At 36.8% G+C, this 25,353-nt stretch overlaps 1 protein-coding gene across 4 annotated transcripts in view; it reads right to left on the bottom strand.

The window, feature by feature from the left end:
* LOC117242473 (ecdysone receptor) overlaps positions 1–25,353 on the bottom strand; it is a 191,183-nt gene that overhangs the window by 45,650 nt on the left and 120,180 nt on the right. The gene's annotated exons all lie outside the window — the stretch shown is intronic.

Raw genomic sequence — 25,353 nt, 5'->3', positions numbered from 1 at the left:
TCTGCCAATTTATCAAAATATGCAATTTAATAATACGATTTATCGAAAGTTGAACAAATATTCTCTCAGTTTTTAATATCAACGGAACAGAGAAATTTTATTAAGCGGTTCTTCCTTCATGAAGCGAATGTAAACGAAAACTTTTGCAACGTTTCTACATTGGAAAAAGAAAATTTCTGTAAAAGAGTTTAGAAAAGAGCGCGGCAGTGGGTTTTATTATTATTATTTTTTTTTTCAGAATTCGTGCTTGTAAAGCTACAGATAACCCGAGGCAGCCGTATACCTGAGGAAGGATGGACAGCCATGACATTCCACCAGAGATTAGATTAGCTTCTACCCTTCTTCAGGATCAAAAGTGCAAGTGGTTCTACGAAAAAAAACTGAATCGTGCCGAGGAACTATACAGAGTCCAACTGTTCATCGTCAAAGAATCCTTTCTTCTGGAAATTCTGTTGTATTTGTACTCTCTAGACACTTGCACGTTTCAACGAGATTATGACAACGCCCAGATTTAAATAATTTTTAGAACGTTCAGAATAACGTCTAAAAATTCATTGCGAAATTTTATTTAACAATTTTTTGGAATATCCTGTGGGTTTCTATAAAAATTTCAAATAACTTTTGCTATATCAACTAGTTTTGTATAATTGAAAACTTGTATAAACTTGTATGCAAAAATTTCCATGTTAAAAAATCATTCTGATGGCACAATATCAATTAGGATGTGAATTTTCCCCTTTATCTTTAATAATAGCAACTTCAATCGCGAAAAATATGTTCGAAATATTACGAATAGGAAACACGCGTCGTAAAATATGTGAATATTGTATTTTAATTTCTGACTGCGATTTCACATGGGATAACCTAATTTCTACTGAAAAATTCCTTCCTGCGTCTTCCAAAAAGCGAAGAACCACACTAACGCCGCTTTAAATTCCCTTTAAAAATAAAATCTTCTTAAATTGATGCAAAATATTGGGTCGGTAACTAAGTGATTGCGGCTTTTATCATTAGATGGTAACGACAAAATTCGCAATCGCTTAGTTGCCAACCTAGTAGTATCCCTATGCATCAAAAAGTTACCAATAATAAAGAAAAGGAGAGATGTGTCGTGCTACCAAATGGCATGCGATCTAGACACGTATCTCGTGGAGTGACAGCGATAAAAATCTTCATGCGACTCAGGCGAAGATGATGGTGGCCCTCGAAAGGGAAAAACCGCGGTGAAATGGAAGAAAGGGAAGATGGAGTGAGGTAACGGTACGACTAGTAGCGAGATACGTCGGTGGAAAGCCGGTTTAACGTCGACCAGTTTCCTTCATAAATACTAGGAAAGCCTTAGAAAACGATGTTCCTGTGAATGTAGCTACTTCGTCGCGTTTACTTTCAACCCTTTGCACCCGCGCATACCTATTGACACACATTGCCTACTGTACAAACAGGACAGATCCTCTTACGACAATCTACGACCTGTGGGTCCTACATAAACTACAAAAACCTAGAATCGTTTTGATTATTTTTAGTAATAGTACGCTTGAGTATGCGACTACCGAGCTACGAGCAATTAGAAATGTATAGATTTTTACTGTGGAAATTCAGTTCCATTATCGACTTACCCTTCGTTGATCCATCTTGTCCGAATCTTCGTATTCGTGTTAATTTGGAAGGAGTCACGAGACACATTAAATATCAAAATTTGTAAAATAACGTTTCGGTAATTCTTGTATAATTTTTATAATTACTGTATGTTCGGAAAAATTAGAAAGGAATAAAGAAATTCTATTTGATTAGTCCAGTGATAAAATAAAGATACGGAAGAAAAGTTACCAGCCAAAATTGGATACAACTTGCTTGCTATACGCAACGTTTATTTCGTATAATCGACGATCAAAGTTTGTTTCGTCCGAATACTATCACATAACCTAAAAAATTATAAAATCGTCGTGCATAACCTAGAAACTCTTCAATCTAAAGTAATCGTTACACTTATCTAGTAACTTTAAAATCACCAAACTACGAATATTCCAATTACAATGGTTACTAGAGTAACCAGTAATTCTAGGGACACTAAAATAATCGACGCTCCTCATCTATTAGAATTTCAAATCTGACAATATAGTAGATTCTATGAAAATGTCATGAGCCGATCATGTTAATCTGTGACTGGAATAGCTACGATTGCATGTGGAATACGAAAGGCAGATGGTTGGAGGCTGGATCAGCGACGAGATTCGACGTTTCCAGGGCTTTCCGCGATCGAACCAGCAACGAGATACCGAGCACGTGACTCTCGGTGAGGATTCGCGCGGAACGACCTGCATTCCGCGTTTAGCATTCCTTCCTTGACATCTCGTCGCTGCTCCTCGTCCCTCTGTTTCTCACGGAGAACGCTTCAAGGCCGGGAGTGGGCGCGGAAGGCACACCCGAGCATGCTAATACACGACCCTGATCGCCGATCGACGCGATGACGTTGCTCGTTAAGCCGCTTATACGGGGTGTGTGATAAGTGAACTGCGAATTTTCATGCAAATTCTTATTTTGCAGGGTACAGAGCGCAGGGCGCAGAGCAGAAAATAGGTAGAAAATTGTCTTTTACCGACCGAGTACAGTAGAGTCTCGGTTATTCCAGTCCCGTTTAACCGAAGTGTCCGTATTATCCAATTTCATGCCACTCGAAAGTTCAACGTAAAGAACACGAAAGTGTGAACAGTCAGGTATCGTTAAGGGAGTTGATCAAACTTTCAAGCAATTAATTAGTTAATTAAATTTAAATACATACGTACGATGTCACGTTATCGAAATGTTTTTTTTTTGTACAATTTCATCGCACGATTTATTAAGATGCATGGACCCTCCCGTATTATTCGAGTTTTCCATTATCGGAGGTAGGTTAGGTCCACGTTCGTTTCAAGTAAAAATATTTTTAAATTCATAGAAATATCGAACGGGATAAATATTTTGAAATTTCTGACAGCAATAACTTTAGGACACCCAGTACATAGTTACACCGTGGTGTTAATCAGACCAAGTGCAGTGGTCGCGCACTAAGTCGCTTTTGCGCATCCTTTCCAGAGCACAGCCCAAGGTGAACGTTTTTTCTTATAGGAATCGCATCGCACGAAACACAACACAAATTTTACTTTTCAATTAAGAAGCAAAGATACGATCTTAGAAAAGAATAATTCATAAAGATCGCCTGTATTGTCTATTGTTGAATACCAAGAATCGTATAACGTGCACGTACGTATAGTTATAAAATAGCAATGTATAGTATTTCATAGAAAATGATTTTTGATCTATTTTTGTCACATAAGAATTCGTTAATTACCAACTGCTGAAAAAATCGCTTTTACCTCTCTGCCATTTTGTTCGCTAACCAAAGTAACGTAGCTATTTTAAAAGGACACCCTTATTTAGGAAACACCCTATACATGTAATAACAATTCACGTAATAAACTGTTCATCATGGTAATTTCCATTTAAATCGCTTGAATTATTATTCACAATTGCAATACGCTTTCAGCCAAAATTATACGTAAAGCAATTTCATTCTGCTTTGCTAATTGTACAGGGTCGTTCATTAAACGGCGGTAATTAAAAAATCGTAGCTACATCGTCGCCAATGGACGACAGAATAAATTCTGCGGCATTGCCGCGAAGGTCGAATGTGGGCGCTCAAGATGACGATGCCACAGGCGCATAGAATGACGAATTTATCCCATCCCGCTGCACAGTTCAGCCTGTGCAATTTTCTAGTTACGTAGGCCTCCAAAAATACTAACTTCGTACTCGCCTCTCGTCAAATTATAGCATAACCTCTCCATACCATTGATTACGATTTTTATTCTGGAACTTTCCACTCCAAATAAGAATTAGATAACATTGAACTTACATTTAAAAAGTTTTTCCAGAATTTTCCAATATTCTGTATTTCCAAAAGTTTCCCAGCTTTTCCAATATTTCACACTCGCAAGAAATCTTCCAATGTAGTAGCTACTAAAAGCTTCAGACAGAAATATAGTATATATAAACCTATAGGCATTTTAGAAGATTCTCGATCTATCGATGCTTTTAGCGTGTCAATTATAACCTCAAATTTTCGTCGCAAAGAGACTTCTACCAATTAGGACCTCGTTCCAGTGGCATCAAAACACGCCGTTGCAAATCAAGTCGCCAAAGAAGCCGGTGTGAAGCGAATTGTTTTCATGGATTGTTAGTGAACACGCAAGGACAACGATCTCGCGTGATAATCGACGCAACAAAATTCAAGGTTCGACCAGTGCACGCGCGTAACGTCACTCGATTGGCCATTTTCCATCCCATTTTATCGTACTTTATTTCTAGCCAGTTGTTCTTTCGCGATTATTATATCACGACCGATAGGTAAATAATTATCGTGCAAGCGAATGCCGTTTTTGTACAGGTTGCTTCAAAAATGTTAGTCAAACCTCAAAGACACTGAAACGATATTCAACGAGAGAAACGCAACAGCGCTAAAAAACAACGGATCAACGATATCTGCTATTAGATTTCAAGTGTAAATATAGAAGAATAAAATGAACCGTATTACTTGAAAATCTTGAAAAATGTATTCTTTTGTATACAAATTAGATCGCAGATTTTTATTGTTTTGTGTAGAACTTAAGAATGCAAAAATAGATAAACTACGTTAAATTTATATTTTGTCTAGTGGCATAAATTTCTGCATAATTTTCATTTTTTAAATGAATGTTTATAAAAATGCGAACTTCCACAAACATCCGCAGTCTACTAATGATATCTTATCTTGACCTGATTAAAAACTTTCTGTCTCTGATGACTGCAGATTTTTGAAATAGCCTGTATACAAAGGTCAACAAAATAATAACAACCAGCGACACCACGGAGTTCTCATAGTCTCCAACACACTGGCAATATCAACGCTGAGTCGCCATTAAGGTTTATCTACACGAGTAGAGTAATAAAGGAATAATAATAGTTGTTGCTTGTTGCACTTGCTTCCTGGAAACAAATGTTTTTCTCTTCTCTTTCCTTTGGTTTCTTCTTCATCGAGAGGAAAAACCACAATCTGTTTTCTAACAAAACCACTCGATGGCAATTTCGGCGTTTCTCGCTAATTGTTTCCTTATGAGGCTCGTTTTATTAGTCTGACTGGTTGAGAAAGATTACCCAAGTAATTTCCATGGATTTGGATTCCCCTCAACACGAAATTGCTTCGTTCTCGTCTCTGTGCAATTCCATGGTTAAGTGGAACTTGCGAATTATGTATTTCCGTTAAATACAGCGAGTTTGACAAATTAACCATCAGTATTATTTTTCCCTTTTTAATAAATGATAAAAAAAAAAAAGAAAATATCTTTGCTTTATTTAATTTACGATGAGATCAATTTAATTCTGTTCCGGTTCTTCCTCGCGACATATTTTTTTACATTGTCCTATTGAAAAGAATAAATTCTCTACGTTTGAAAATCTAAAATAAATTTTTACTAAAAATGCTGCACATTCGAGATGTAATATCGGACACCAGGAGAAACAAGCAAAAGAAAAGAGGCACTGACCTGCGCAATGAACGCAAGGTGGCCAGAATAGTGGCCACAAGTGATCATATCGGGTTGGGTCACGGTCGTTAGCCCTACAAGTATGACTTCAAGTCCAAATAAAGCCAATTAACAGAGTTAAGGAACACAAACTATAAATTAACCTTGTTAAGCTGCAATAATTTCCGATAGTTTTACTGCCATTCTAATAATACCTCAATTACTTAACGCTTTTGGTTACAATTGTGTTATACTATGGGCTACTATATAGTAAATTAAGCCATTCAGCAGTGTCACCTACTGATCTAAAGGTGCAGACGTGTTTATGATTGCATATTTCTTTCATTTTACTTTCATCCTGCAGCGTAAAAAGGTGAGAATCTTTTCTAAAATTATTGCAACAAATCTTACAAACTCTTGGAAGCAATGGAATAGAAAATTTAGTAAATAGAATCATTGAATAAACTGTTCTTATAAGTATCGTTGAATTTGCGTCATTTGTCTGCATCGTTTTGTTAAAAAGACATGTAAATAGAAGAAAGAACGTAAATTTATTTATATCAATTTTTGTGATAAAGCTACTCATATATCACTACGGTTGAATTCGTCTCATCTTTCTCTATAATTTCGTATAAAAGAGTCTAAAGTACTAATGAAAAATGTGATATTAATATTGCAAAGAAAAATAAATATTAAGTTGCACACTAAAGATTCTACATTTATTCCTTTACGCCTCAAATATCTGTCAGTATTATCGACAGCGTAAAAAGATAAGCCAATTTAAATGAAACACCCTGTACAAGTTATACATCAATTTACTCCCCCATCATGCCAATTCCAATTTAATTCCTACCAACCAGGTATACCAATAAAACTCCAAATCCCTCCGAAAGCAGAAAGAAAAAACGAAAAGATTAAATTCCGCGGCAGAGATCCTAACCTCAATCTCTACGATCCCGTTCAATCCGCCTCAAAGAGATTGCGAACGGATTAATGGTTTCCCGTTGAAGCTACGCAAAAACAGAGCAGAGATGGATAGATAGATAGATAGAAAGGGGCAGAGAGAGAGAGAGAGAGAGAGAGAGAGAATGAGGTACAGAGAAAGAGTGAGAGAAGCTAAGGCATTAGAAGCATCACTGACCTAACATGTCACGCGTAAAGGCCAGCCGTGACGCGTGGAGATCGCGCGGATCAGGTCAAGGTTGCATACTTTACAACAGTGAAGCAGTTTCCACGGAGGGAAATGGGGAAAATAGGGCACCGGTGACGAAAGCAACACGTTAATACCCCGGCTGTGACGACAGCGAAAGGACGACGTGTCTGTCGGGCTACTTGCGCGCGACCTAACCAAGCTTCAGGCAAACTTCCTGAACCCTGGAACTTTCTAACTTTACCCAGCATCTACCCAGCGTCTTTGCCGTTTTATCGATGGTCATCGAGGTTGACCCCAATTTTAACGTAGGATGCACGCACCTTCAGCCTCGAATGCATAATTTTGTTATTTGATAATATAACGTATATGTATATGGTGTCCCATCCGAAATCGGCCGGAATTTCAAATCGAAGAATTGTCAGGAAAATAGTAGGAAGAGCAAGAAAGACAGAATTACATGGCAAGGCGTAGAATTATAGAATTTATTAGATCGTTCTGCTTTCAGTAGAGAGTTGAGTCTGAACCGGAAAATTAGTAGATTAAATTTGTTCGCAGGCACGTGGGCTCGTGTACCTGTATTTTGAAATGTACGTAACAATTATCTCACAATGGTTAGGTCGTAATATTTCAGGTTCAGGATAAAGAAAGTGACAAGAATACAGGTATATAACGAGGGTGTGAAAACCGTGACAGGGTTGTACAAAGGGATTCTTTTACTCTATACAGCACGTTTTGAATGAACATCTCATAATTTTATATTTGTATTTTGTATTCCAACGTTTTTGTAATATATATTTCTATATTATAGTTTCATAGTGTATAGTCATTTTTGTATTTATTTTACTCCAAATTCAGGTCATATTCTTTCCGATTTTCTACCAATACGTTGAAATATTAATTAATACCTGCAATCTTCCTACTTATAAATGAGATCTTCTTACTTATAAAATATAATTCTGTTTCTTACACGGTACTTTAAAACAGAACACAAAGTACAGCTCTGAGCTGCAACTCTAAGACATCAATCGGTACCGCCACTCAATGGTTTAATCTATCCAGAGCTGCTACTTTTATGTTGATTGGCTCGCTAAATTCCTTTCATTAATTAATTCCCTACCTATACCGAAAGATTATAAAATTTCAGTGAAAAATGACGACATGCCTGTTAGCTGAATGACGACAATAATTAACAATAATTAAAACTATAATAAGTTGCACAATGACGAACGAGAGCATCGGGTTAAGGGTTGAAAACAGAGAGCTGGCCATGAGCGAGTGATCACAGCATGAAAACACAAGGGCTGATATCAATCGAGCCACTGTCCTGACCGTTCACGTGTAAAGGCCACTCGTGACGCGTGTCGCTGATCCCAGTCACACGTTTCCTCTAAAGGTTGCACATTTTACACTACGTAAATTAATCGGCAACATTCGTGTATACGCCGTGCAAAAAGAAAAAAGACACGAATTACGTCAGGAGGGAACATCTCTGACGAAAGCAGCTTTAAAATGCCAACAGAATGTGAAGCGATGAGAAAAAAAACAACGAACCCCTGAATATTGTCTTTGTCATTAACTGCTCGCACTTCCTATTAACATTTCCACTGTGGATTAAAATGACGATGGGTTGCGATAACTAAATATTGCAAAATTTCTTCAAATTTCGTTAAATATGGATTTTGGATATAATTACTTACTTAGTGGTTAACAAATACTCCCCATATGGTGGTTTTTAAAATAATACAAAATGGTTCATATACCATGAGGATTATAAAGCTGAACAAGCGTCAAAAAGTAGTAAAAAATATTGTACGAGCATAGGTTTCTTATTAACACTGGAACTACCGATAGCTATTTCTACCAAAAGCAGTGAAAATGACTGGTCTTTAAAAAATACCTAATAATAGAATATTTTTATATTTATTGATTGATTACTTTCTTACAGAAGCAATTCCATGTTACGTAGTACATTTTTGGTATTATTAATCCATCTAGGATCCCTAAACGAGGGTTGACACATTTATAAAATTGTAGAACCAGTCATTTTCACTGGTGTGGTATTTCTAGTTTTAGCATCTAGCAATCGATCCGGAATTTTCTTGATAACTGATATCATCATATCGAATGGTACGCAGTAAAGATTTGAAAAACGTGTGGCAAGTTGTAGAAAACGGGGAAACTGGTTAATTGGGGTTCGATAAACAGATTACAGGACTCCTGTACACTCTGACAAGTACTCGCCATTTTGACTGGTGTTGGTACGAGTAGCATTGATACAAAATTATTTTCAGTCTAAATACATAAAAAAGAAAATAAAATTCATTTTTAATTATCGTTGCGAAAGTCATTACACCATTGTGGGAAATAATATAACATGAAGTAGGAATTTGAAAATAATTTCACTGGTGTGGTAGTTCTAGTGTTAAGAAAAAGAAGGGCAAGTTTCCTATTCAGAAATGTAAGTCTCAAGGACTTTATTAAGAAATTTTACGACTCGAAGTGATTGACAAATTTTCAGCGAAATTTTCCGCCGTTCATTTCAACAAATAAATAAAAGAGATGATTTTGACGAATGACTGTACATCTGTTCCTTTTCCAAGAAATCAGCAGGAAGCTGAACGCCTCGATAACTTCAAAATCCAATTACACATCACGTCACGGTAGACATAAGGCAATCATCGGAGGAAATTCTTCGATGAAAATTCGAAATTTCGCGCTAGATGGTTCACAGAGCGTTTGCTATGTCAAAGCGAGGGTTCGTGGTCGATAAATTGTGCAGCCTTCGACAGCCATGAACGAAGGAAGGATATCTACGAATCGAATTCCCAAGTGAACAGTGGACCAGGATAGGAGGGTCGAGGATAACCACAGGCGTGGTGGGAAGCTGAAAGGCGCGGGACAGGGAAATATGTCGATATCTGGCTATGACCTAGTTGTCCCAGTTGCCCGGGAAAGTGGCGGCGCGACGCCCAGACAATCCAAGAAACACGGTTCCATGGTAATTTCGAGACATGGGTCAACTACCTTCTCACAATATTGTTCCATCTACAACTGAATAATTATCATTAAATACCAGTTATTTTATATAATATTTCTGTTAGGGACTTGCAGATGGAATTTTCTGTCGTCATTTGGAGATCATAAAAAGCAATTTGTATGAATGTCATAGTGGCAGTCGTAATTCTCAAGTATTGGGTTGTCCGAAAAGTTTCTTTCGTTTCATAAGATGATAATAAATGAATAATAATTTATGTTTTATATTATTTTATTGAACTAAGTATGATACATTTCGATACAATAATTCGATAAATTAATATAAAACAAGAAACATTGTATGTCTATTATTTCCTCGTAAAAGGAAAGAAACATTTCGGACAAGCTAATACCGCGCTATTTGTCTTAAGCGGCAGAAATATATATTTAACGTTTGTAAAATATTTGCTCGGCCAATGAAAATCTAATAAAGATCGTTCCAGCTTAAAATAAGTAAACGTATCCAATATTTTTATATGTAAGTGTTTTCTTATACACAAAAATTTAATGGAGATCTATAGAGTAAGAGTAACCAATATCCACGGGAAGCTAATGAAAATATTTCTGTTACATAACGACTTCAGACTTCAATGGAAACATTAAAAATTACGAATTTAATGTTATTCACAAAAAAAAAAAAAAAAAAAAGAAAGAGAATTCTGAATTTTTAGGAGAAGCATGCGCGCGCAGGTTTTTAATTTCTAAGAACAAGTACAGGAAATTAATATGCACAGAAAACCTATATTGCGCAAAAATTAAAAAAAAAAAAAATAGAAAAAGAAGAAAGAATTGTATCTCGATGGGCCAATATTATTTGTCAAAAAATTGTTACAAGGACCATGCAGCAGTTTAAACTTACGAGGTCTAGTTGCTGTTCTTGGAAAAGCCTGGGCAGCCGGTTGTTTCCGTTAACAGATATCGGTGCGAGGATTTATGATATTCAGCGGGTTTTATAATGCGGAATGACGGTTTATGGGGTAGGTGGGGCACAGTAACCCAAATATCAGCGGAAACTGCGCACACCAAATCGACATTCACGACCCTGACCCGGCACCTTGGGTCGCGTATTTTCACGGAAATCATTTTCCACGCAATGGCCGGAAAATGAGTTTTGCACGTGACACACTGGCCGTCGGAGCGCGCTGTTCTTTTTCCAGCTGAAAACACGACAGTTTATCGCCTTCCGCCGAAACAAAAGGCATTCCTCGCTCTTTACTTTATGACTGGTTACTGGCAACGAAATTTAATAAAATTTACTCGTTCATAGTGCAACCATGGACACGAAAAGCGAAGCAAAGAAGAGTAGAACCTTCTGCATGTGGCCGGTGATATTTGGAAAATAAGAAAAACAAAATGAAACAGGGAGTTTCCTCGTATTGGGTTGGCAACTAAGTGATTGCGGATTTTGTCGTTAGGTGGCATTGACAAAGTCCGCAATCACTTAGTTGCTAATCCGATATATTCCATTCCTAAATCACATAACCTAAAATGCTTGATCTCATGAAAAATGTAAAAATTCATTTAGATTATCAAAGAGGCGATTAATTGACTTGTACGTTATTAGCATTATCTTATTATTTGTTAGCATTTTGTAAGTTATTTGTATCTCGTAATTTGCGAGGTTCTACCAATGATATTAATTTAGTGGTACGAGAGAGTCCGAGATAAAAGGGGCGAGAATAACAACGATAAACGTACGGATTGAAAAATGTAGCTCGTGCTTGTGTGTGTGTTTTTATTCGGTTAAACGGTGGACGCAAATAACACGGGACGTAACTTATTCCAGGTTCCTCGCGACTTAGTTGCGCGCGGCCATTTGTTATGAAATGTAAGAAACCCGCGTTACTGGATACCGAGATAATGTTAAATCTTAAATCAAGACGATTCCAGAAATTCTTCATTACGAGGGAAATTGCCGTAGATGGCTGTGCACAGCCTTTATCGATATAATTTACGAAGCTGAATCAACACGGACAAAGAATTCTCGCAAGATACATATATTACATATGTAGCGAGCATATACTTTTATATTATGACGATTAAGTTTGGTTAGAGCAGAGCCATCTACGCGAGCACCACAGGAAAAAAGAACGTAATAAATCTCATTTTCCACGTTTTGCAAAAGAGCAATTTTAAACAACCTCGATATTCGAAATTCAATAAAAATTTATACTGTCAATTTCTGCTTTTTTATTCGGTTTTACTATTGAAAAGTAATATTGGATATATATATAACATATTTTTGTGCGTCATATTTTTGAACATATGGAAAACACTGATTGTCGTAATCAGACGGCGGATCCTCGACTAAACTGCAAATTTTTGACTGCTATATTTTCACAGATACGGAACAACAGTTTCATGCCGAACGAAAGAGGGTTTCATTTTTTAAATTATTTTCCGTATCGCATATAACATGAGCATTTGTAATATTGCACTTGTTTCTACGCCTTTGCATATTCGTATCTGTCATTAGATCTACACAGTGCACCATTAGTTTTGTTGTTGCAGACATCGCAGATATGTCAGGTATTTTGAAAAACGAGCCATTATCGTTCGAAAGAGGCTGAAACATTTACAAACGCTTCTCCTGAAAATCTATAAACGTCATTATTCATATACCAATTTGCCTAACAGTATCATATTCACGATGCACCCTAAACTCTAGAAGCTGAATTCGAGGAAATCTGGCCAGGAGGTTGGAGAAAACTAAAGTGTCGTCAACTGGAGAAAACTACTATTGCATTCTCCGTATGGGTAAACGTGTGTGGCAACCGTATGTACGATGCATGTGCCACGTAACTACGATAGGGTAGACAGTTCTGTTCGGTAACTGGAAAGGAGAGAGCCCCGACAGGCCAGTTAGATCGGCGCAAAAGGAGGAACGAGGTTGTAGCTAGAAGAGAAGGTTGAGGTCTGAGTTCGAGGCCAGCTTCCTCACTTTCCCACACTCGTCGCTGTGTTACGTGGCTCGCGTAACGCGCTCGCTGCACTCACAGACTCACCTACATTCCTCGCTTTGGCGCAGCACACGAGCACCTACACACCTGCAACTGTGCGTTGCAATCGTGTTGCAGCAGGGAAACCGCGCCGTTTCTCTCCAGTCACGATTTTTTTTAGCTCACTACGCTAACGTCCTTTTATTTTCACGTATAAACTGACGTATTGGGTCGGCAACTAAGTGACTGCAGATTTTTCCATACCATCTAATGATAAAATTTACTTGTTCATAGCGCAACCATGGACACGGAAAGCGAAGCAAAGAAAAGTAGAACTTTCTGCATGTGGTCGGTGATATTTGGAAAATAAGAAAAACAAAATAAAAGAAGTTTCCTTGTATTGAGTCGGCAACTAAGTGATTGCAGATTTTGTCATTAGGTGGTGCTGAAAAATCACTTAGTTGCCAACCCGTACTTTCCATCATTTTGTCGTCTTATTGTGTAAAATTGTTTTCTTTTCGTAAACGAAACCTCTCAGTGGCGCGCGCCATTGGCTTAGTGTTAACACTTTACCGACCGATAGATGTTAATCGGTTTTTCGTCGCCGACGCTTACCGATCGATAGACTATTAATTGGTTTTTCGTTGCCGACAATTTTTCTCATTATTTGAGCAGTAATTTGTTATTTAGTACCAAGGTACCTTGTTCAGTTGCGTTGCTTTGTAAGTTCTCACAGTTTTATACCAATTTGGAAAACTTACCGTTCTGGATAAAGGAAAAGAATGGTATTGAAGAGTCTAAACCGAAACGGAGCTGGCGCCAGGGGAAATCTGTGCCTGAGCTGCCGGTCGGACGTGCGTATGCTGTTGAACCGCTAGGAGTCGGTAAAGTGTTAAGCGACTGCGGTTGTATCGCGTTATACAACACGCACATGTCAAGTTATACGTGTATGAAAATTTGATTGCGTATCTGTATTTTTCTCAGCGTTGCAGAAAATCGTAGCCGTGTGTTTCTCGCGTAGACGAAACCTCGATTACTTTTATCCAGACACCGGGGCAGAAACAAACGTATCCGCGCACCATTTTGCCATTGTGAGCAAGACGCGTGAGAAAACGGCCGCGAGCAAACAGCCAGGCTTGGATTCAGCGAATTCCAAAGATTCGCACGATAAGTGTCGTAGCATCGTGATACCGTACCGCGAGAGAGAATCCACTCTGCCATTTTCTTGGCAAAGCAAAGCGGCGCATTCCGACGTTGGTCGTGTGAAAAGCCGCGATTTCTCGTCCACGACGAGACCATTACGCCAGGAGGAACGAGATCGAATCGGCAGTTTCAGGCGATCCTAAGGCCAATCCTAACCCAAAACGCGTTTCTACGACCGATATAAAACTTGACTGAGTCTACGGTTGCCAGCGCAGTGATAACACCTTTCTTGGCTTTCCGGGTTCCTATAGTTTCTTTCCTTTGTTAGATGATAGTGGAACTTGGTGTTTCAAGAGTTTCGAGAGCTGCCGAGATTCTGCAAATCGAGAACCTACGAATATTTATAGGGTCTGTGTTCGATAAAAGCGACCTCGCGCGATTATTAAGTAAATTAAATTATTAAGTTGCCAGGTTGTAAAATTATGCGAACGCGCGACGTTATTGAGAAATTAAGTAAATCGCTCGGTCAGTGTGAAACGAATGTGTCAAAGTGATAGTAACATGATAAGACGATGTAATAGATAAACTATGGAGTGGAATAATAACAATAATAATAAATAATAATAATCGAAGATTCATTTATCCGCTGATGATAATGATTGATAATGATAATAACGTGGTATTTGCGAGAAACGAATTTTTTTACAGATCGTGTTTCTTCGATTAAACGGAAATATAAATTTACATAAATATCCATAGGTGCACTCATTGAAATAACTATAAATCAATCCGTGATTTATGTACATATTAAGTTTCTAAAAATAGTCTCCGATGTATTTTGTTCACCTTGACGAAACAATTTACGATCTCCAGTAACGTTGCTTCTACGTATAATTTAACAGCCTGATCTTGAATAACTTAATTTATACATTACGCGAAGTCACGTTTGTTAAGAACGGGACCTACAGTACTACTGTACGTTGCAGCATATTGGGTTGGCAACTAAGGGGTTGCGGGTTTTGTCATTACAACCTAATGATAAGATCCGCAATCATTTAGTTACCAATCCAGTATGTAGTCATATGTATTATTACATGGAATGAAATGTCTGATTTATAAAAAATAAATAACCTACCGTATTCGTGATATATTCCTGTCTGAGTTAATAAAATAGTCATCGACAGCTCTTGAATAATCCAGCAGTAATAGAAGTCTGTGTACCCGTCGTCTCCTACTGACTCACCAGACATTACATAAACGTCAGAACGACACCTCTATAATAGAGTTCGCGAATCTTTCGGCGAATCCTGTTGGCCAACGGTCAATGTCAGGAAACGTGTTCGAGTATCACATAAAGAAGAAGCAATTGCCGGGGACAATGTTCCACTTCAAGGATATCTACCGTGCACGGTAAGAGAAGGAGACGGAGAAACAAAGAGAAACGACACAGCTGTCAGATTCTGAACAAATGAATAGACGGAGACTGGAATATCGTAGACTCATCTGTTAAATTAGTTCTTTCTCTTTTTTTTTTTTTTTTCTTTAAATTATAAATGAAAATTGCAATTCGTCGTATCGTAAATGTTGTAGCTCGTCTCAAGGCCGTATCCTATTATTAGGCTCGCTCGAATATTCGTCAAGACTCGAGTCTCGAAAAGAATATATACTTCTTTGAAAAAAGACGAGAATAGCGGCGAAGTGGATAAAAAATTCCAAGAAGAAAATGGGAAAATTTGAGACAAACTTTTCGTCCCGGATATCCCTTCGAACTATTCGCCAAAATTCCATCGAAATTAGGTTAGACCTAACACAACCTAACCTAACCAAATTAGGAAACCTAACCTCAATAATTCTCATATCGTTAGAAACAAAGATGAAATTTGGATAGGTTAAAAAATATCGTAATTTTGCAAAACAGTATTTTCATTGACAATTTGTATGAACAGAGTTTTATCGTGTAATTATAATCACGCTCTAATAATAATAATTAACTAACTCAGCTTTTGTTTCGGGAAAATTACAATTTCCCGTTGCAGATCGTCTACTTATTAAGATCTAAACGAATATCATAGTAATCGTTGATCTTGCTGGATAAATCAATCGAAGCAGAACTACGAAAAGTGGCAGAGAATATCAAGGCGAAACTATCGCGACAGTGTTTCACGTTGATTCCTAGTTTGCCACTCGTGCTTACACGTAATTGTAAACTCGGAGGGAGCTGGTGTTCATCGTGCGCGAAAGAAAAACGCAATTAGCTGCTCCTGTACCGCGACCAAGCTCCTCTTCTTCTGTTGTTTGCTTCTGTTACGCCAGTGTGTTCGTCGCCAACGACAGCAAACTGTTTCACGAGAATGGGTCTGGAGACTACTTTAAAAGCGTTTTCCTTTCACGACTCGTGTGTCTTCGTAGCGAGTGTCATTCAAGTTAATTTTAACTGGCTGGAGAATTGCTGTCATCGCGATGCCAACAGGCATTTTCAAGAAGTCTGTTTGACTTTTTATTAAAAGCGCCTAACCAGAGGGAGATATTTCCTTGATACTTCTTCCTCTGCGTGTACTTTTGCCCGAGCTTACGTAATTATGTCTAATTACACGCTCGTCGTTTCGTCTTTTTCCTTCTTTCCTCGCTTGCGAAAACTCTTTCAGACGGAGACAAAAATACAATGACGAGGAAATATAAATCTTCTTCGTGCGTGGTTCATAGCAGTTGTGTACTTGTAACTTCCCAAAAACAAAGTTCGTACCACGTTGCTACAAAGATACTATCTTTGGTTAGGAAGCCAACTGCTTCACACGGTAAACCAAGATTATTTCACACTTGGAAAAATAAAACTCTTCTTGGTGATAGCAGCGCTGTATTCTCCTCCATCCTCCACGTTTCTTTCTTCCAACATTTCCACAAATTGTATTTTCAATCTTTATTCGTCAACCACGTTTTAGTCAGAGTGACCTTGATCGTATCTCGTCAATAAATTTAATGGAATCTAAGGTCCGTAGGAAATTCTATTACACTGAAACGTAGATTCTTAGCAAATATCAGTATCAACGTGAAACTTCTATTTAAGTTGGAAGATATATACTCTATACCTGGTCTACTACAGAAAGTCCCTCTGTCTGACTCTTTGTAAAATGCAATCTCGATGATGAGAAGGCAGCTGATTTCTGATAATTTGATTAAAATATTCAATTCAAACTGGCGAATAAAAATAAAGATAAATTCTCAGAAACATCATGAAAGGCTCATCCGTCTTCGTACACGATGATCTGACAAAATGAATGGTCCTATCAACACTGCATATTCTCTGTCCTGTCATTTTCCATGGTCCATCAGGATCAGCGCAAGTCCACCACTATCCAGTGGCAAAGAAAAAAAGCAAAAAGAAAACGTTTCTTCGATTCTCCGATTCTCTGATAATTAAATTACAATCTGTAAAATAATATCCGTGAAAAAAATAAGATGAAATTATTTCGAAGAATTCCAAGTTAATGTTCCACTGAGATCTGACGAAACGAAACGTTGTACGAAGAGAGCATATCTTGCATCTTGCGAGTGTTCGTGTTTCTCCAGTTCAGCACAAGCCCATCGCTATCTAGTGGCAGGGAAGGGCGTGGAAGAGTCGGCTGATTTCTGATCCACAGGCGGATTTTGCAGGCAAGCGAATTCGCGACGGTGAATGTCAGACGACGATGAAACGATCGCAGTACGTAGAGAAGAAAAAAAGAGACGGAAGTGCTCAAGGACTACGGTGATGGTCGCGTCGAGTGGCTCCCATGTGGTGAACGATCATGAGCGGAGAACACGATCTCCAAGGTGTAGAATAGTGTATAGATAATGGAAGCAGAATCGCCACGCGACTGCGGACCAATTTCGTAACCTGCTTTTCGAATTTCCACCTCCTGTCGCTTTCGTAACGATCGCTGTTCAACCACAGTGTGTCGTTTCGTAACACGGCTTGTAGCTCATTGTCGAAACTGTGGGCCCCTCAGTTTCTGACAAGGTTTCTCCGCTTGGTTAATTCCACCGAGTCAATAGCAAGCGTGCTTTTCTGAATTCCTAAGTGGGCTTGGTACGACCGTGGTGTTTATTGAATTAAACAAATTTTGTAGGTCTTGGAATTCTTGAATATAGAGCAGATTTTTAGGGAATATTTTCGGTATTCAAAGACATTCAAGGATATTCTTGGAATCTGTTTTTTAAAGATTCATATCGTATGCACATTGTCGACTGTTGGAATTTTTAAAGAAATTTCTAGGCGTTGGCACGTGTTGCGGATTTCTCATGAATTTTTCATTCTATGAAAGTGGAAATCTTTCTGACACATGGACATTCAAATTTTTCTTGGTTTCTTGCACATATAGATTTCTATTTCTTCCTCCTAAGAATTTCATTTCCTAATCCTCTTCATAACTTTCCATTCAGCATTCTGTTTCAGTGTGTTGTGTAAGATTGTAGAAGACTGTATAGAACTAGGATGAAAGAACGTCTACCAACACAGATTTTATACTTTGTTTCTCTTCTCATAGATAATTACATATACTTATAAATATAGATGTGTAACTTAAGCACAAGAATAAAAAGATTATAAATTGATCTATAAAAGACTAAAGAAGTACAGGAAGAAACGCTATAAAATCATGTTAAAATATATATAGTGCTATAAATTCATTCTTCATTCAATATATATTTATCATCAGCTGAGTCTATTTTTACACACATGGTATTATGCAACCTACCTGTCTACAACGTTTATTAATCATCGTGATTGCAGAAGAATGGAATTCCTTCATTAACATACTGATTTATTTGTCACCAATCCATGTGCACAGCAGCACTTCCTCATTTCGTTATTCTTCGTTTAATAAATGTTAGCACTTATTTATGTATCGTTGATTTACAATGGAACCCAATGCCACGTTATACGAGGCTTCTCTTCATCTATTGTAAGTAGTTCAGTGACCAGTATGTACACCATAGTCGTCTGTTCCACTTTACTTTGAAATCTTCTGCTTCGTTATATCGTGTAAAAGATTGATTTGAAGATATTACCTGAGAAGGTTCCACGGTTTTGGATTATATTTTAATCTTGTGACACGCAATTCTGATGAAGTGATTATTTAAAGTTCTATTGGGCTAGCAACTAAGTGATTGCGGATTTTGTCAATACCACCTAGTTGCCAGCCTAATAGTTGAGAAGAATTTGTATAAAAATCGTTATTATGCACTTTTCATTCTGAAATAATTTCAGACATTTGGGATACAATGGTTAAACGTTTGATAGCTTATTTAGAATAATATCATTCTAAATCTGGCATTTTAAAAATAATTTAAATTGTACAATTTTTATATAGCTTTTAATGCATTCCAACGAGCGAATTTTTCAGTCAATAAATTCTAAACAATACGATGGTCGTCGATTTGGAAGATTATTTTTTTATAAGTGTAGCTGGTTTTCCTCGAACGGAGTTTCCATTTTCATAACTTCGGAAAACTGTTTACGCGTCTAAAGTTGATTATAAATTCTGCCGTTTCTATAGATGTAATGGACGATTGTGCTTCTACGATGGAAAATATTCTGCAGCGAGTAAAGGTTAGCGTTAACACACTTCACAAGTTTTACGCCGGCCGAGAGGAAAAGTACGCCTTTTATAGACTCTCAAACAATGCGTCGATAGGTTCCTGCTGCGCATTGCCATTTCCTTTCGTCGATTTCCATTATGAAAAAGTGAAACTGTTTCATAACTTTATGTCTTGTTACTTTCCTTTGGCAAATGACGCTTACCTTTGATTTGCTTGAAATATTCTTCACAAGTCTAATTTTAGTCCACTGGCTAGTTCCACTAATGATACTAAATATTATTAGAACTAAAATGGCTAAATGTGACCCCAAATTTAGTATTAAATTTAGAAACAAATATTTAAGATGTAAAAATAATGAAACTTATAAAATAACAATCTTTCATAATTATACAAAAGCATTTTCAGTTAATGGAATATCTCTTATTATGTTTCTGATATTCTGTAGACTTTTAATTATGTATACGGTTTTATGCTACAGATTTTATGTTCACAATTTAAATGGCGATTATCTGCTACAATAGAGGCAACAATGTGCAGGTATTTGTTGTACTACTGCCTATGGTATTATATCATTGGTATTCAGACACTGACGTGTAACTCTAGTAACCCATATCTTCATAATAGCATACCACACTATCTAAATATTAGAATATTAAATAACAGTATGAATATTTGATATTAAGATGAGCACCAGAAAGATAAGAATGTTGTACAATGCTGAAATTGTTAAGAGTTATTTGCACAAAGCTCTATTGAGGTTTGAGATGCTCTTAAAAGATTGTCTTCACATTATAGGTAATATTAGAATACCAGGTAAGAATATTAAAAATATAGCATATCATAATTGATATCAGAATAACAAGTAACATTAAGTTGTTGTTTAATGTTCTAACCCATAAACCTGACTAATATTGTAACATGTCATTAATACTAAATCCCACTTAGGTATACTAAATATGACACTAAAATATCCAAATAATGAATGTCAATTATCTAATACAATTTGTAACGTATAATTGCTATTAATAATCCTAAAATTTTGTCTAGTTGCAATTACCAATTCTGTAATCCATTTACTACATTTAATTCTTCATTGTATATCAACCCAATAATGCATTGCATACAGATTATTATATGTGTAAAAATTGCTGATTTTTATACATTCATATCAAAATTTAAAATATAATCATATAAAAATATAAATTTGTGTGAAAGTCGGTTGTTTAATTATTATTTATTATCTTTTTACTCATATTATATATGATTATAATCAAATTACTACAAATTATTAGTAATATTCTATGTCTACCAATTATTAATAATATCAAACCCAAAAAGAATTCTAAAACTGTACCCAAGCATTTTAAATCTTTCCATATTGTATTTCATCAAAATAGCATAATTTTCAAAAGAAAAAAGGTTAAGAAAGTTATTTCTCTTCATCATATCTCAAAAAAAAAAAAAGGAAGAAGAAAAAGAAACTGATATACAATAGCTCTACTAATTCCCCAGATACAAGTCAATTTCACCAGTTTAAAAATCAATTCTCTATACCTCGACCACGATATAGCCAAACTGTCGCTGAATCTGCGAAGGGGAACTAACGCGGACAGTAAAAACTGGTCGAGCGAGTGCGCCAAGTAAACGCCATTCCTTCCTAGCGTTCTCGTGTCCTCGTGAACCGAGGACGCCTCTTCCCGTTTCTAACCAACTAACATTCCAACATCTTTTTAACGTTAGAAATTGAAACCGAATTGAACACCGCTAAAGAACGAGTTGTACGTACATAGTTTAACAAATATTAAAATATTTTCCACCTTAAAAAGATAAGTCAACGTCGCCATGTTATTAAAATTGTCAAACATTAAAAATTCAAATTTTTTAATCTCGATTTAAAAGGAACAATTTAGATAAAAACGATAATTAATATTACTTAGACCATAAAGTGTCTTTAATTATTTGGTATTATACGTTGTTTAATATGTCAACATTGAATCGATACTGAAATGTATGTTGTAACATGTCACTTGGAAGTAATGCATAGGTTAGAAAATTTCGTGTCAACGGTGTGGATATATCGAGGTCAATGATCTTTACTAAATGTTGCATACAAATGTTGATAAAGCGAGCATTCTACCTCTTTTCGTTGTAGAATATCGTTGAGGCGATTAATGGACCCTTGCAACATGCTGTCGACAATAGTTCACCGCTTTTTCACACTTTTTACGAAATTACGCCGCCAGTTCGATTTTTTAACAACCGCCAAGCGAAACTGTGCCGCCATCTGCCGATCAAATTGGGTAATACGGGTAATTCCTGGGCTGGTAGATGGCGTCACGGGACCTACTTTTAAAGAGCTACTTTATGAAATTTCGCTGAGACGTTTTAAATCTTTTTCTTTTTATTTAATTAATCATTTATACTCAGACAAAAAATGAATGATATTTTAAAATAATATATGATAAATGCGGCGTACAGATAAGATGTTTAACTCTGATAAGATAAATTAATATTTTTGTTAAATGATAAACTTATGTACTCCAGTGCAGATTTTTCTATGGTAGCTCTTTTTAAGTGAAATAGAAAAAGATTAAAAACCCTACGAATGAAAATATCATACATATACTGTATATGTAAGATTTTTAAGCCAAGAAAGATAAAGTAAATATTCTTAACAAGATAATGAAATCATGTGTTTTAATACAGCCTTTTAAGCGGTAGCTTTTAAGAAAGAAATTCCTTAGAGTAGCGCGGCAAAGTAAAAGAGGTTATGTGCGTCGAAAGTGACATTCTAAACGAGAGACAAAAATATGATAACCTCCGATCGAAGCAATCGTTTCACTTACGACCGTCATCGACAGTAAATAGCAGAGAAATTTCTTCGATATTTACATGGAAATATTCCCAACGAAGCACAATCGATTCTTTAAGAATTTTTTTTTATTTTTCTTCCTCTTTTTATACGTGCGAAAAGTGGTTTCGGAAATGAGAATAATTACAAACAAGTCCACAACATTTTCAATCAACTTTGAAACATTTAAAAAAATTTTTCTTCCACCATACAAAAATTAATTTTGGAGATGAAGGAAGGTTTTGTTTAATGCAAACGATTGAAGTGGCCGATTCGGTAAGTTCGAAGTTACGATCTCACGAAAATTGCAAGCTGCATAACGCGTAATCGGTTACCTAGCGGTCGAGTTGTGAGCACGAGGTGCCCTTATCTGACCGTGATAACGCGGATCGCGATAAGGTAAGGTACAGTACGTCCTGGCGCCCGCACCTCGAACCAAACCGATATCGTGCGACCTAAATTCGCGAACCTCGCGTTGGTCATCGACTTCGGCTGGTCTCAACCAATGAACACCTGTTTTAAGAGATACGTATGCACATATTTCGCTATTAGAAAATAATTAGATCCTGTTATGTTATCTTCTTAGGAGATAAGGTTATCGTTGTTGATAATGAGTTTGAAGTTTCCATAATTGGGTATCGATAATTGAGCAGTTCAATAAGCTATGGAATTTTTTGATTTTTAAACGTTAGTGATTTTAAGGAAGTTCGAAGTTATCCTATAATTTTGAAATATGTTAAAATCGGTTCTGTTTCTTCGAGGACGATACCAGATTGCAACAGGAACTCGGTCTATCGCGACCTCTGAACTAGCTGTTTCCGGAAGCAGTGGGCCTCGCGTGTTTCCGCGTAAACGGGCTAGGAAATGGGCCGATCCCTCTCCGGTAAAGCTTACCGATGATGGGCGGAGTGAAGCTCATATAATTGTCTAGATATCGATCAACTAACAATCAGGATCCACGAAGAAAACATCGATCTAATGAAATGAATAACTAGGGTATGACTACTTCGATATTTTGAGAAATTTTTATCCAAATCACAATTAAAAAATTGCAGGTCCATCATTATAATAAATAGCAAAAAGTAAAATATTAAATGCTCGATTTTCAGTGAAATTCCAATTTGTAATTATCTTGACATTCTTAATAATAAGCTCGAAGCTTTGCTTTTTCCAAATTGAAAGTAAAAAGTAAACTCTATGAGATACAAAAAATTATCTTTCAGCTGTACTTTGATTAATTTTACTTTTCAAGCAGAATTCACTGAAACGTGTAATTAAAATTTGCTAGAAAAAAATTGCATTTAAGTTTATTTACTTTTAAAGCAAAATTTATATTTCGATTAAATAACAAAATACGATAAACTAAACGATGACTTAAAATGAACTGATTCCTAACCTATATTACGATCGATCGAAACGATATTCACAGAACGATTGGACGAAGTTTCTAACGATCCTAACTGGCTACTGTTTCATCGGTCGAAGCAGATAAGAAAAAATTCGACAGAAGCATGCGTCCGATGTGAATCACCGCGAAAATTCTAAGCAGGCTTCGCGATTTCGATTGGTCACGAGCTGATGTGGGTCAGGCATGGCCCGCACAGATGATACGCCGATAGCGTTTCTGATAAGCGAAGCGACTGACTGATTACGCACCGACGACCTACATCAACGCCACACGTACACATCTGTTCGTCGTTTCTCAGCGATAACTTCGCATTTTTTCAATCCTCTGGACCCTCGTTTTTCTGTCAACCACGAGATAATGGCTGGAAGGCTATGTTATCAGTCAGATTCGATTCTTACCCCTTTTTTTTGGATTTCTTTAGTTGATCATGGTTGCTTGAGTACAAGCCAAGTGATCTTTCCTTTATATAACAATTTATTAACTAATAACGATAATAAATTGACAAGTCCCAAGTTATAGGTTATATGGAACTGCGATATTTCCAAATTTCAAATTTTCAACTTAACATTATCTAAACCAAGTAAATTATTTTTACAAAATCTCAGGAATAACCAATAATTCAAACCTTCTCATCAGTAACCGGTCCATTAAATGTGCCTATTTATTTTAAACAATATATAGTGTCTATTCTAGAACGTGGTCCACAATTTCCCTATACAAGATTTTCAAAGACATCTCCAACTAATGTCAGATGACCTTTAAACGCTGTGCAAACGCGATGACAGCAAGATCATTCTTGATCTTTTCCCATAGGGAAAAGGGAGAAGCAAAAAGAAATAAAGGAGAAACGAAGGGAGAACGAAATGAACCAGAAGGACACAGTCTGCAACACAGATTTGAGGTTATGTAAGAGAGCGAGCCACAGAAAAGAAAGATAAAAATACACGATAGAAAGGTGCAGGAGGTGAAGGGAGAAAGCGGAGAGCCCAATGTTTGCTACAGTACAGAGAGGCAAGTCGCCTCCTCTGGCTGTCTCGCTGATAAGCGACTGATAAGTGAACCGTTGGTAAATATAGAATGTCCCGATGTTCTCTCCTCGGTCACGTTGCATATCGACGAGATGTCTGCTCGCCGGTGTGCGGATATGTCAACGATACGTATGTTCTCCTATGTGCTCCTATCGAGCATTAAAATTGCGTCGTGACGCCACACTTTACCACTTAACCTCTACTACCGATTCTACTATTTTTCCATTCAGGAATGTTTTCACGATTCACTTGCCGATATAATGGATCAAAATTTTGATTTGGAATTGACTGAATTTTTTTTTTATCATTGTTGAAAAGTGTAACCTCTACTATTGATTAGGACATTTTTTTTATCGAGCATGAAAATATGACGGTTAAAGGTTTTGCCAACTTGACATAGATTGAATCTTTTTGGACGGTCCCAGCAATTTTAATTGAATATTTGGCCTTTGTTGGAGACTTCGATTGAGAAACATTGTCACAAATGACTTGGATGTGATCCAAGTTTCCGTTCAAAGTTTTCACTTGAAATTGATTGTTTTTTTTTTTTTGGAAGGTTTCAGGAACCTAAATCGAATTGAATATTTCATACGACCTCTACTATTAATTCAATATGTTTTATACTGAATCAAATCATGTTTCCCAAGAGGAAATAAGATAAGTTCTTGGAAGCATGATCTGTCT

The sequence above is a fragment of the Bombus vosnesenskii genome, unplaced genomic scaffold (assembly GCF_011952255.1).
Source record: "Bombus vosnesenskii isolate JDL3184/JDL3185 unplaced genomic scaffold, Bvos_JDL3184-5_v1.1 scf7180000016274, whole genome shotgun sequence".
In the NCBI taxonomy this organism is placed as follows: Eukaryota; Metazoa; Arthropoda; class Insecta; order Hymenoptera; family Apidae; genus Bombus; species Bombus vosnesenskii.
Note: the sequence above shows the minus strand (reverse complement) of the source record. Positions and strands in the feature narration are given on the sequence as shown.